Source organism: Apodemus sylvaticus, chromosome 8 (assembly GCF_947179515.1).
Source record: "Apodemus sylvaticus chromosome 8, mApoSyl1.1, whole genome shotgun sequence".
In the NCBI taxonomy this organism is placed as follows: Eukaryota; Metazoa; Chordata; class Mammalia; order Rodentia; family Muridae; genus Apodemus; species Apodemus sylvaticus.
This window is the reverse complement of record NC_067479.1, coordinates 91,265,936-91,279,573: the sequence shown is the minus strand read 5'-3', so window position 1 is coordinate 91,279,573 and position 13,638 is coordinate 91,265,936. Positions and strand designations below refer to the sequence as shown.

Sequence of the window (13,638 nt, the reverse complement as noted above, 5' to 3'; positions counted from 1 at the left end):
CTAGGCAGCACGCCAGGGATTCTATAGGCAATCTACGGGCTGAAAGTGCCTGTAAAGGCAGCTGATGCCACAGGACAATCTAGAAAAGAAAAAGAAGAAAGAAGGTCTGCCAGATGGTCTGGAAAGCATGTAGGTGGGGTGGGGGAGTCCAGGCAGACAAAGATAACAACTCAAACCTGAAGCATGTGAAAGAAAAGATGATGCTTGCTTAAAAGAGGTCAAACAAGTCAACGTCACTCACATGCAAAACAGCGCCTTAGAATCATCACATTTAGGACAACCAACTGAAAACAGGTATGCTCTCTGAGTCAGTAAGAGAAAGGAGAAAAAGCTTTAAAGACAAAAGAAAGGTCAGTTCAAGGTCGTTAAGAGAGACTAACTGAATTTGCGTAGAGATGTTCAAGACTTGACAATTTGCTTCAAGAACACAGCTAAGAAATAAGAAAATTAAAATAACCCTCCCACCCCTGAAGAAGAAGAGGAGGAGGAGGAGGAAGAGGAGGAGGAGGAGGAGGAGGAAGAGGAGGAGGAAGAGGAGGAGGAGGAGGAAGAGGAGGAGGAGGAGAAAGAGGAGGAGGAGGAAGAAGAAGAACCACCATAGTAAATCTAATAAATGTAAATAAGGTGTAAATGGGAACAAAAGGAACTATAAAAAGAAGTAGGGCTTGCAAAACCATTGAGTAGGCAAAGGCATTTGTCACCAAGCCTGATGACCTGAGTTTGATTCTGGGACTCCCATGATGGAATAGAGAACCAACTTCCAATGTATTCACACACATACACAACACATACATACATACATACACACACACATTCACAGATACACACAATAATTGTAATTTTAAATTATTTTCTATGCTTAAAACAAAGGAGAGCCATCCTAAGAGCAGACGGAGGCAGCTGAACTGGCCTATGCAGCAGACACAGACATTGGTAGCTGTGAATAGTTAACCTGCACTGAGCTCTTGTTGGGTTGTGCTCCTAGTCACCCACCCGAGCCCTCTGGGTTCTCAAATGAAAGACACACACACACACACATACACACACACACACACACACACACACATACACCAGCTTAATTTTTAATATGTCTAACTAGCTCAATGGTTGGGTACTTCTAGACCTCCCTGTGGCTAGCACACACTCCCCTCTGACATTCCTGAGCTAACATTTTCCAAATCTATTTTTTATCTTTGGTTCCCCAGACCCAAGTGGGGGAGAGGCTCCTGAGGGGCCGCTTTCCTGGATTTTTACATGTCAGCAGGTCTTTAAGTCTGATCTCTCTACTCCCCCATCATGATGATTCATATTCTTTCTCTCTCTCTCTCTCTCTCTCTCTCTCTCTCTCTCTCTCTCTCTCTCTCTCTCTCTCTCTCTCTCTCTCTCTCTGTCCCTTGCCTGCACCTGCCTCTGTCTACCCGACTAGCCATTGACTGTATAGCAATTCTTTATTACCCATCAACGCCAGCTGGGGGCAGGGACCCTCAGCACCTGAAGCATGGCTTTTGAGAGCTGAATTAAGATGAAGCATTAGAGCCAATTCCCAACATCTCACCTTTTCTGTCCAATAAAAAAGGCTCTTCTCTCAGACATAAGTTGAGCATAACCATGACAATTATGTAAATTACAAAGTATGATATACAATCAACATCCAGTCTATCATATTTGTCAATTAGATAAAGTACTCTACCATTTATCCCGACTTAAAGAGTTTACAATTCTATATGTGAATTATGTTCTGACTCTAACATCTCTGTAAGTATGAAGATCATGCTCACAGGGAGAATTTTGTGAACTTTTCATAAAAAGATGCATCTCAAGTAATATATGAGGGGCATGGAAGCCAAAGTACAACCCAGGGAACAATTAGGCCTGCAGTAAGAGCACGCTTGTCTTGCTATCCTCAGAATTGCTCCCATGGTGCACTGCAGTGCCAGCAACCAAAGTTTCTCCGAGAAACTCTATGGATGTTACACACACCACCTGTGCAGGAGGGAAGGCATCTTCCCACTAACACAGGAAGAGCTTTAAATCCCAGCTATCTAGAGAGCTTAGGAAAGTTCCCTGTAAGTCAAGATCCATCCTGAACACTCTTATCTCCTCCTGGAGGGGAAAGAGGAAATGAGGAATGGGAAGAGAAAATCAAAAGGAGGGAAGGAAGAGAAAGGAGCAACTGGGGGGGGGGGAGGGAAGAACAAGGGCAGGGCAGAGGGATGGAGGGAAGAAAGTTTACTACTCTTGCTACCTACACGATAAAATCTAAATGCTTAAGCATGCCTTATAAAGGTGGCCCACTGACAAGTCCATCCTCTGCTATATATGTAGCTGGAGCCATGGGTCCCCCCCCCCCAACTCTTTGGTTGGTGGTTTAGTCCCTGGGAGCTCTGGGAGTACTGGTTGGTCCATATTATTGTTCTTCCTATGGGGCTTCAAACCTCTTCAGCTCCTTGGGTCCTTTCTCTAGCTCCTCCACTGGGGACCCTGTGCTCTTGTCTATTGGTTGACTGTGAACCACGGATATTGGTCTTGTGAAGGCTTGATGCCCCAGGGTAGGGGAATGCCAGGTCAGGAAAATGGGAGGGGGGGTTGGTAAGCAGAAGGAAGGGGATGGGATAGGGGATTTTCAGAGGGGTAATGAGGAAAGGGGATACCATTTGAAATGTAAATAAAGAAAATATTTAATAAAAATATAAATAAAGGTGGCCCACTGATCTGGCATGGTTGTGCACACCTTTGATCGCGTGTTCAGGAGGCAGAGTCAGGTGGATCTCTGTGGGTTTAAGGCAAACCTGGTCTACAAAGCAAGCCCAGGACAGCCAGGGCTACATGAAGAAGCCCTGTCTCAAAACAAACAAACAAATAAACAAACAAATAAACAAAGTGGTCTACCTCCACTTCCCAGGCTCTGCCTATGCAGAAACAGCCTCAGAATATGCTATTAAATGATGGCACACTGAAAAGCAGTGCGCACATCGTAGACTAAGCAAAGGACTGGAGAAAGAAGAACCCGTACTGTGTGACTCTACGCCTATGGAATGCCTGGAATGTTCAAATTCATAGTAGAAAAGGAGATCTGCAGTTACTGGGGACTGAAGGGAGGAGAAAGGAACAGGAAGTTATTACTAAAAGGCTATAAATTTCTATGGGGTGATTAAAAATTTTAAATATACAGATATAATTATAGCATTGTAATTATATGAGTAACATTATTAAATAGCTCAGTAAAGATTTTTAAATAACAAATTTACAAAAAATGAATACTGTGTACCAAAACCCATTAAGCTGTACACTGGAAGAGCTGAGCTGTATTACATGTAAATTATTTCTCAGTAAAAGTGTTAAAAACATGAGTGTGTACACAAAATTCCGATGAAAGTCAGGGAATGCAGGCACCCCTAACCGCTAAGAGAGATGAACTGCACATGGCAAACATGTATCTATTCTCTTTTCTAAGGGTTTCCATTGGTCCCCAGATTTTCATAATAAGCTTTATGTTGTTGCCTTTGTAGCCAAAATTAGTATAGGGAGGTGAGCATGCTAGCTGCGGCCTTCCTCACTGGGCGAGCCTCAGCTACTGCAGCCTGGGGTTGTGTCTAATGACCCAAATGAGATTAACAATGCCACCAGGGACTCGGGAGGAAGACTGCTGGGATTTACACTCTCACAAAGTGCCTCTTAGGGTCCATTTCCTCATCTGCGCAGTGGGGAGGATAATGGTACCTATTATACAGAGTTACTAAGATAGGAAGGAAGATAATTTATACAAAGAGCTTAAAACAATATCTGATATCCAGTTTGACCTAAATGGTTAGCCAAGTGCCAGCTGCTATTATTTTTACTGCTCCTGTTGGAATACTACTCACAGGAGAATCTCTCCCTATATGTAATCCTCTGCTAAAGCAGGAACTGGAAAACTGTGCTACATGGGCCAAATCTGACACGTCGCCCATTTGTGTGTGGACCCCAAGCTAAAGAATGCTTGTAATATTTTTTCTTTAGAGAGAGTGCCGTCATCAAAACTAAACACAGTTGCATGCAAGGTATTAACTGATGCTGGTCATAGGTGCCGCAGTAGAGAAAGAAGCTCACCAAGATGCTAAGCCTTCATTTTCCAAAGGAGCAGAGAGGTTCAGCCATCTTAGAAAAGACTGACATGCAGCTAGCTCACTCCAGTTATTTTATTCAAACATTACAAAAGGTTAGCTGAGACTAGGAAAAGTTCCAGATATCAAAGTTATCTTGCCATTGCTGCCTATACGAGCAGATAACACACAGAAATCTCAGTCCCTTCTGACCATGGCTAGCCATAACCAAAAGGAAGAACTCCAGGTGTGCCAGAAATGTCTTAGGACCAAGGTTGGTGCAGCTGTATGTTCTCACATAGCACCAAGTGCGGATTCTCTAGAGAGACAACATTTTTCAAGGTTCAAACTGTTTCAAAACAATGTCTCAGCCTCTACCAGCCCAAACACAGCAAATGCTTTGCTGAAACATTTCATTTAAAACCAGACACAAAGTCTTCACTATATATTTCACTTAAAGCCAGACAGAAAGGTTTCTCTAGACACATCACTACAGCATGGGCTGCTCAAGGATAAGCCAGACTGAAAGGAACCTTAAGTGCCACCTATAGGGGATCACTCACACCTATAGGCTGAGGGAGAGCAGGGGGCAAGTCTGGCCGCCATCACAGAGCAGGAGGCTCTGCCAAACAGACCAGATCTGTCAGTGCAGATGGACATGCACTTGAAACCCAGCAAGGTCCAGAGAGCGACAGGACCTTCCTTATTGCTGCATCTCCATCCCGGTAAGAGCACTGCCCAGGCAGAACCACTCCATCTAAGTCAAAAGTCCAACAGGGAAGCTCGTCTGCATCCGCAACCTCCAGTTTGAACTTCTTGCCATCCTTGCCTGTCAGTGAGTCCATTTCTGGGTTGAACTTAATGGTCCCCACTATAGCCAGGGCCATGACAATCTCTGGGGATTCATATTATTGCAGCCTGTGAAATTCCTGTTGTAGGAAGTGATAATTAGATTTTTCTCCCCCTTCTTAATGTCTTTCCTACCCCACTGGACAAGGTAAGGGCCACAGGTATTGCCCAAAACAATGCCTCTCTTCTTTCACCATCCTGATCAATGGTAACATGCATTTGCTCAGAGCCTTGTGGGATGGAGAACTTGACTTGTTGAATCTGTAGGCCAGTGCCTGTTAGTCCTAGCTTCTGACCATCCCATGTCTTCAGAGCTTGAATTGATACAGCTGCTAATCAAACCCACTCTGGCACCCAGAGGCCAGCCTTTCTTCTCCACTATAATGCCTACTTCTGCCACCATGTGAGTGAGGCAGGTCAGGGGTAAAGAGACCATTGGTGTGCAGCATTAGTTCACTGGGGTTAATTTTAATCCTTGATCACACTGGCAGCCAAGGTCTGGCACTGAATGATCCTTGAATTCCTCAGCTAGACTGGCAATGTCTGCCTGGCCTCTCATGCTCAAGTACTGTTTTGCTCAAGTCTGGGAACACTGATATGGTGGCCCAATTTCTCCACCCTCCTGGCAGATTGTTACTGTGCCAGTACAGGACATGAAGTTGACCCCAGGCCCTTGGTATTCCACAAAAGCACCTACGCCACCTGTCCCTTTCAGGATCACATCTTTGGGTGAGTTCAAATTGAAAGAGAGCCCATCAGCTTCTTACCAATCACCTTTAGACACTTCGGCCCCCAGGGTATGTCATCCATGACATCCATGGTATCAGTGCCTTCTACTCCAATGCAAACGCCTCCCAGGTCACCATCACTGGGGTGTGGGAGTCTGTGGCAATCAGAAGAACTCCAAGGTATGCAAAGTTTTCTACAATAATCTGGTGAGTGGTTCCAGAAGCCCACATCATCATACTGGGCACCTGGAGTTGCCAGGAATTATACACGTCCTGGTTTGTGTGTTTGGCCCTGCACAGGTCTTTCTCCTATCTCAAGCTGGGTCTCAGTCAGATAGTCACAGTGGATATTTGATGGCACTGTCACATTGGGCAGCCCACTGCTAACGGACTGCAGCATAGCAGTCTGGGCTGTTGCATCCTACATGGCCACCTGATCAGGATGCAGATGCAGTTATGTCTTTCCCCACCCAATCTCCTGCCTGTCTAGGTCATCCCGGTGTCCTTCTCTGGATGGATGGAACATGATCTTCTCTGAGAGAGTCAGAGGCTAGTTCAGCTCTCTGAGGACAATGTTAATGTTCTCTAGCAGATTATAGCAGATGTGCTCTTTGGGTTCAAAGTGGCTCATTGCTACACTGGCCTGTTGTCACAGCACAGAGGCCACATGGCACTGCCACATACCCGGGGCCTTCTGCAGCTGTGCCATTTTGTGCACTGACAAAGATGAGATAGCATCAATTTTAATATTTTTAGTGAAAGAAAAGAATATTCCATGACATGAAAACTGTTTAAGCCAAATTCCAGGGCTAATAATAGAGTTTTATTGGAACACTTCTACATTCGCTTACATATACCTATGTCTATTTTTTAATGCAGCTGTAAATTAGCCTATCTGATCTGTAAAGCCAGAAATATTAATGACCTAGTAATTTACAAAAATGACTGCTGATCCCTTGCTAGGGGATTAAAATCTAAAATCAAACCACAGCACTTGTTAGGGTTAAGCCACAGTATGTGAAAACCACCAAGGAATTAGGCTTTCTTTGATATTTATTGAGAGACTAAAACCAACATCTCTAACCCACTATCTCCATAGCAACCAGCCTGTTGATCCAGGCTGTAACCTCTACAATAACTGCCCAGGGAAGTCAGGACTTGGTCAGTGCCCACCCACTTCCTTATTTTTGCCTCGACTTCCAAATAAAAATTTTACTCTTCCCCAAAACCAACTATAAGATGCCTCATTTCTCATAAACTAGTTCACCCCCTCCTTCTTCATGACAGTGGCTGACCTCCAATCAAAGCGTGGACCTGAGACCTCCCATGTACAGCTTCCCCAGTGCGCTGCCTGCTCTTGAGTCTCCGCCAAGCACTAGAGATGGCAGTAGGTTCTCTTGCTACAGCACATCCTGTATAAACACCATCTGCTTGTTTTCCTTTGGGAAGTCTTTGTTTCCTTTCAGGTGACCTGAAAATTTCATCCCCAGAGATACGGTCTGCACTGTCTTGTTGCCATGGACTCGGTCTTAAATGGCATGTAGTAGCCAAAGAGGTCCCTCGTGCTTTGCTGTGCAGAGTGTCAAATCTGCAGTGACATGGTAAAATCATATGCAGGGGAATTCTACTCTTCTACTGAGCTCCTGAATGTATATTCTCCATTTCCTAGGACTGGGCTTTCTTCTTATTAGTCTTCATTTGTTTGGAGAAATCAGCCCATTTCTTCTAATACTTCTGTTTGCTTTTGTCCTGTGTTGTGCTGTCTCAAAGTGTTGTCACCCACAAAGGGAGCCACAGGATGCAGCCCAACGTTAGTTGAAAATGTTATTTAACCCACAATCACAGACTGGGAGTTGTGGGGTTCTTACCAAATTAGCACTCACATGGAGAAACTTTATGTGGGTCACAAAAAAAAAGATATTCTCTTTCTTCCATCTTCTATGTTTATCCCAGATACTGGCTTTAATCCAGAGAGAACAATTCTCTTTGGTTTTCCTGCAGGAGGAAAGGAAGGCCAGAGCCTGTCAGATCACCATTTGCAGGCAACCAGTAAAAGGCTTGGAGGTGTGAGACACAGAACATCATTCTCAACCAACTGTGGCCATCACATGTTACTTAAGTATAATTTTTCTCTTCATCTAGAAGAAAGAAGAAAAGAAACCCTACTTCTTATGCATACTTTCATTAACAACCCTGGTTCTTATGCCTATCCTACATAATTTCACCAAAGCTATTTTAACAGACACTATAGGAATCTGCTGGCTTCAAGAAAAAAAAAAAAGTTATTTACAATGCACCTTGGAGGGACCAAGGGGAAGATTGTAAACTCTCAGACTCAATTTCATTCACACGCAGAGGCCTCTGACCAAAATTCTGATTTAAATTTGACTTCTTAAAAAGTAACTTGGCCCAATCAAATGAACAATTCAGGAATCTGAATACAAAACTAATTTCTCCAGGAAATCCTCCGCTTCCTTTTCCTATATTCCTTCCCAGTACAGTGCATCTCTGCCTTCCTTATCCTCTAGTCTTGCCCCTGTTAACTTCTATCCTTCTCCTTTCCCTGTGTAAACTCCCTTACTTTCCCATCAACATTTCTACACCTCTAAAATGTCAGATGATATCCAAAGATCCATCCCACCAGTCTTAAGGTTTCTATTGCTGTGATAAGACACCATGACCAAAAGCAACTTTGGAGGAAAAGAGGTTTATTTCACCTTTATGGCTTTTAAGTCCATCACTGAGAGATGTCAGGGTAGGAACTTCAGGCAGCTGTGTGAAGCGGGAACTGGAGCAGAGACCACAGGGAAGTACTGCTTCCTGACTTGCTCCTCTTAGACCACCCAGGAGCATCTGCCCAGGGCGGCACCACACACAATGAGCTGGTCCTCCTGCTTCAATTACTATTCAGCAAAGTGTCCTACAGGCTTGCCCCACAGGCATATCTAACAGGGGGGAAGGGGGGCATTTCTCAACTGATCTCGCCTCAGCCGAACTTGTGTCAAATTGACAAAAAGACAAAAAAATAAATAAATAAATAAAAACTCACCAGGACACCATCTATGAGCCAGATATTAAGAAAACTACAGAATTTAAACTGTAGACTTTAGTTGAGTGCAAAGTTCTAATTAAGGATTCCCTAAATGCAGACAAGACTTCTATTTCTAGAATTTAGGGTTATTTTTGAGTGCATATGACCTGAGTTACCAGACTTTACCAACTTGAATACAAGTTCAATAAAATGCAAATCTTAAATCTTCAACAATTCTGCTCTGCAAAAATGCCTATAAGATCTGTCTTTTCATTTTATATATATATATATATATATATATATATATATATATATATATATATATATATATATATATAAAGAAAGTCCTAAAAGTAGAATAAAGCATTCTAAAATACATAACCAAACATCTCTAATAAACATAGATCAGACCATAACAAATCACACAAATGGGAAAAAAGTGAAACCTTAACATAATTCTAGCATAGATCAAAAAATAACTTTTTATGCTTTTTTTAAAGATGGTACTACATTGCATATGCATGTAGTATGTATGTACACATGAGTGCTCATGAGTGCATACATGCATATGCTATGCACATGCATGGTGTGGGGTGTATCAGAGGACAGCTTGCAAGGACCAGTTTCTTCTTTCCATGTGGCTCTCAGGGCTTGAACCCAGGTCATGGGGGTAAGGGGAGGGGGGCATCAGGCACCTGTACCTAGTGAGCCATGGAAAACAACTTTAAACATTTAGGTAAAAGGTTACCAGGTTAACAACAGGCTCTTTCATCTAATCCAAAGATATCCCCACAAACCCTTACGGCCATGCTGTCTACTCTCCCCAGTACTCACCAGCAACCATCCTAAGAGCGCATATTTGGAAGGCCCATAGTTCAAGGATTTCATTTCAAATGCTACATCCTCCTGCTATAGACACACATAGTAAAATATCACAAGAGGCTCCTATACCATAGGCAGCTCCCCTCCCATAACTCAAACAGCCTCTAAACTGGGTGTTCTGACACACACCTGCAAGCCCAGCACTTAGGAGGTTGAAGTAGGTGAATTGCTGTGTGAGGAGATTGGGCTAGAGAGCAAGCAATGGGCCAGCAAGAAGACTGCATGAACAGTTTCTGGAGCAATGTGAACAAATTTCTACTCACCCCAGAGAGGCAACAGTGAAACCCAATCAATGATTCCATCTAAGTCTCTCTTGGTGACATGATGAAATCACTGGGCTTCCCTCCAGGAACACAGGTGGGTGTGGAGTTCCATACAGGGGTGAATGAGACTGCTTCGGGGCCTGAGAAGCCTGATCCTATTCACCTCAGACAAACCATGCATGCATTTTAGGAATGCTATTCCAAGACACAGAGAGACTTGTGTTATGAATCGCTGAGGCTGAATGTAAGCTCCACCATGAGCGCATCCTTGCTTGACTAGGTAAACGATCAGAGGAATTCTCAGTGACAGAAACCTTATAAACAGAGCTGTCTTGAAGAAATGCTAACTCTGGCAGGAGGTATTAATGGCTCCCTCCATCTCGGAAGGACTCCTGGTCAGCCTCAGCTCCTCAGCATGGGTGGACACAGGCTCTGCTCTCTGCCTCCTCTTGGCTAGCCACAGGGGGTCAGTTCTACCACTCTCTGCCTACAGAAAAGAATAAGCTAAACACCGTCTTACACAAACACTTCGCTTTCTAAGTTTATCCCTGTGACCTGTGAAATTTGTTCCCTTGGCCTCGGCTAAGCAATTGATGTTTCTGGTACTGAAGTAACTCACACAGACCATTAATTATTCCCATCTTTGTCACTAAGGTTGTGATTTCAGTTATTGTGTTCCACCCAGGGTCACAAGCGCCTGTGCATAGCCAGTCTCCCATTAAATGGCTCCAGGGTAATACAACAATAGAATGGTCAACAAGGCCTTACAATACAGTTGACTCTGAAGACAACTGGGCAGAAGGTCGAAGAGGTAAAGATATGGACCTTTAGTCTTTTCTGGATGATAAAAAAAAGAGGAGCACATGCATGAACAGACCAAGAAACCATGTCAGACAGACCCCTGGCCCATGCTGCAATAGTTGGGGTTTGGCTAGGAATTGCCAACTTTTCCCTATTTTTTAATCTGCATCTCTAACTCAGGACCAACCAAGGAAAGCCAAATATTCGCTGCAAACCAGTTCCAAGATGGGTTTCGTTTTTAGTTAATCCTACAGCAGCATCCTGGAGTCAACGTTTGAAGCTCCCGCTTTGTCACTAGGAAGCTTTCTCACATATACATAGAACACACGTATACACATACATATACACACATGTCAAAATAGCATATCCACATCCAATATTCTAAAAGTCCCCTCAGCCATATGTCAGTGAGACAACATATTCTCACCTGTCTGCCTGCCTCCCAAAGGCTCAGGTTCCATTGCTTGCATTAATAAATCCTGCCTCCCCACACGGGCACATTGTTGTTCTTAGATCACTTACCCTTTCACTGGCATACCAAGGCCCTGCTCAGGCCAGGAGCTGACACGCTACATATGCCAGGGTAGAATGACAAATGGGTCACCAGTGTAGACAGGAATCACTGATCCCAACACCATCCTGCTGCCAGGCATGTCCAGCCAAGGGAATCTCATCCGTTCACCCCAGAATGACATACAAAAAGTGTCATGTCTTGAGAAAGCTGAGGAGGCAGGGAGAACCTCTCTCCATGCCCCACTAATGAGTTTAGACCAATCCCGGACACAAACTGCTAAGTTCATCACAGGCCTTTTTTCCAATTAGTTTTCACCAAAGCCTGATGGTGCAAATAGTGAACCCATGGGGTGCATGAGCAAACCAGACCTAAGGAAATTCAAGTCCTGGGTCTCTCACACCATACATGAGCCTCTGCCATGAGAAGGGATTTGTATATCCTAAGGGGCTTCATGGTTGTCCTCTGAGGAACATGACTGAGACAGATGCAGATACTTAGAGCCAATCACTGGACTGGGGTCAGGGACCCCTATGGAAGAGTTGGGAAAAGACTGAAGGATCTCAAGGGAATGGAAGACCTACAGCACCAACCTGGAACCCTGAGACTGCCCACAGTCTAAGTCACCAACCAAACGCCATATATAGGCTGACCAATGGCCTCAGGCACATATGTATCAGAGGACTGCCTTGTCTGGCCTCAGTGGAGAGGAACTGTGTAAATGACAGGCTACACCACAGCTTCAAAATTGTGGGTAAGCCCGTAATATGCTCATACCCCTACTAAATTACATTAATGAATGTTGGCGATGTGAAATAATATCTCTAAGCCTGATGATATCATGACAATGCATCGCTGAACACTAACAACCTCACACTGATTCCAGACACAACTGCCAAGGTCTTCTCATCGTTCCTCATTTAATCTTCACAGCAGACCAGAAAACGGAAGCTGAGGAATCTAGAAAAGGCCCCGTAGCAGAGCAGGAGCTAGAGTCCAGCATGACCTGTCAGACTCCATGTCTGTGCTATTACCGCCTTCACAAGTCTATGCACAACCCTATTGGACTGACCACACATGATAACAGCTCAAGCATGACAGCTGAAGATGAAGAATAGTAATTACACACCTGGAGAGGAAAGCCATCCTCCTGCAGGAACGTCTGCCCGGTCCAATATCAACACTGCCAGTCCTAGTTAGAGTCGGGTATTGTGCTTTAATAAATATAGAACAGAAATTCTCCTTGGTGTCGCAATTAATTGTAGTTTTTACATTAACCTGGCATTAGTGATTGTCTCCCTAATGATTTAAAATAAGCAGCAATTTTGTATAATAACCTATTTTCATAGCAAACCAGCATTTCAACAGGAGCACTTCACAGTCTAAAATCTATTACATTTTAGTCAATAATCCCATAGAATTACAGGACAGTCAGGCTAAAATTAGTGAAAGTATCTAGAAATCAAACTAATATGTGAAAGACTTTTAAAACTTAGGTTCAGTAACTTGCAACTGGAATACATCTCCAACTTTCATCAGTGAAGAGGGAATTCTGAAATAGTACCTGGGAATCCCGTGAAATACAAATGTCCATAAATTTATTTAGTTTTCTCAGCATAATTTTCTTCATAAATTTGAATACAGACATACATAAGCTGGAGCATTAGCATATTATAAAAGCCTACTTAAGCATGGAGAGATGGCTCATAGGTTACGGACCCAGGTTTGACTCCCAGCATACACATGTAGCTGATTTACAACACCCATCTGTAACTGGAGTTTTAGGAGATCAGACATCATCTGGCTTTTTCAGACACCAGGCATGCCAACTGGTCACACATGTCATACTTAGTCATACATGCTAGCAAAATACTTACCAAATAAAAAATTACAATAAATTTAAAAAGAAAAAACCCAGAAGCAACAGGTGATTAGCTAGAAAGTTTCTGGCTTCCCTGTCTCTACCCCTCCCGAGTCCATGCCTAAAATATGCAGCAGCACACTGGTCAAAAGTAAGAATTGACTGTTTATCTATAAAACACACAATCAATGGTCAGTCTTTGCCATCCCCCCCCCAATACACACACACACACACACACACAAAGGGTACTTACTGGTAGGAATTTGATCAGTGACTGCAGCTAGTTTAGGAGTTGAGATAGAATGTTAGGCCTAACTACCCAAGTCCCTCATCTTTCCAATGTACGCTGTTCCTTGAAAGAGAACCAAGACCCTCTGCCTTCTGTCTGACTTGCTCTGGGAACTCTGACATAGTAGCACAAACCCAGCCACAGAAAGCACAGACTGAATGGGAGCAACCGCAGGGTAAGTTCTGAGGCTTTGCTTATTCATTTGTTTTAAATCACTTATGAGCTTCATTTATGGACAAGCACGTTTGTAGTTCATGTAATTTCTGTGTGGTATGAAATACTTCTCTTTTGCTTTCTAACCACTTAAAAATGTAAAAATTTATTCTTTTATACTTGTTATA

General features: G+C 43.5%; 1 protein-coding gene and 1 pseudogene across 1 annotated transcript in view; both read right to left on the bottom strand.

Annotated features, from left to right (window-relative positions):
* The window catches only part of Erc2 (ELKS/RAB6-interacting/CAST family member 2), an 841,184-nt gene that overhangs the window by 769,426 nt on the left and 58,120 nt on the right, over window positions 1-13,638 (bottom strand).
* Window positions 4,688-6,368, bottom strand: LOC127691106 (aconitate hydratase, mitochondrial-like; annotated as a pseudogene).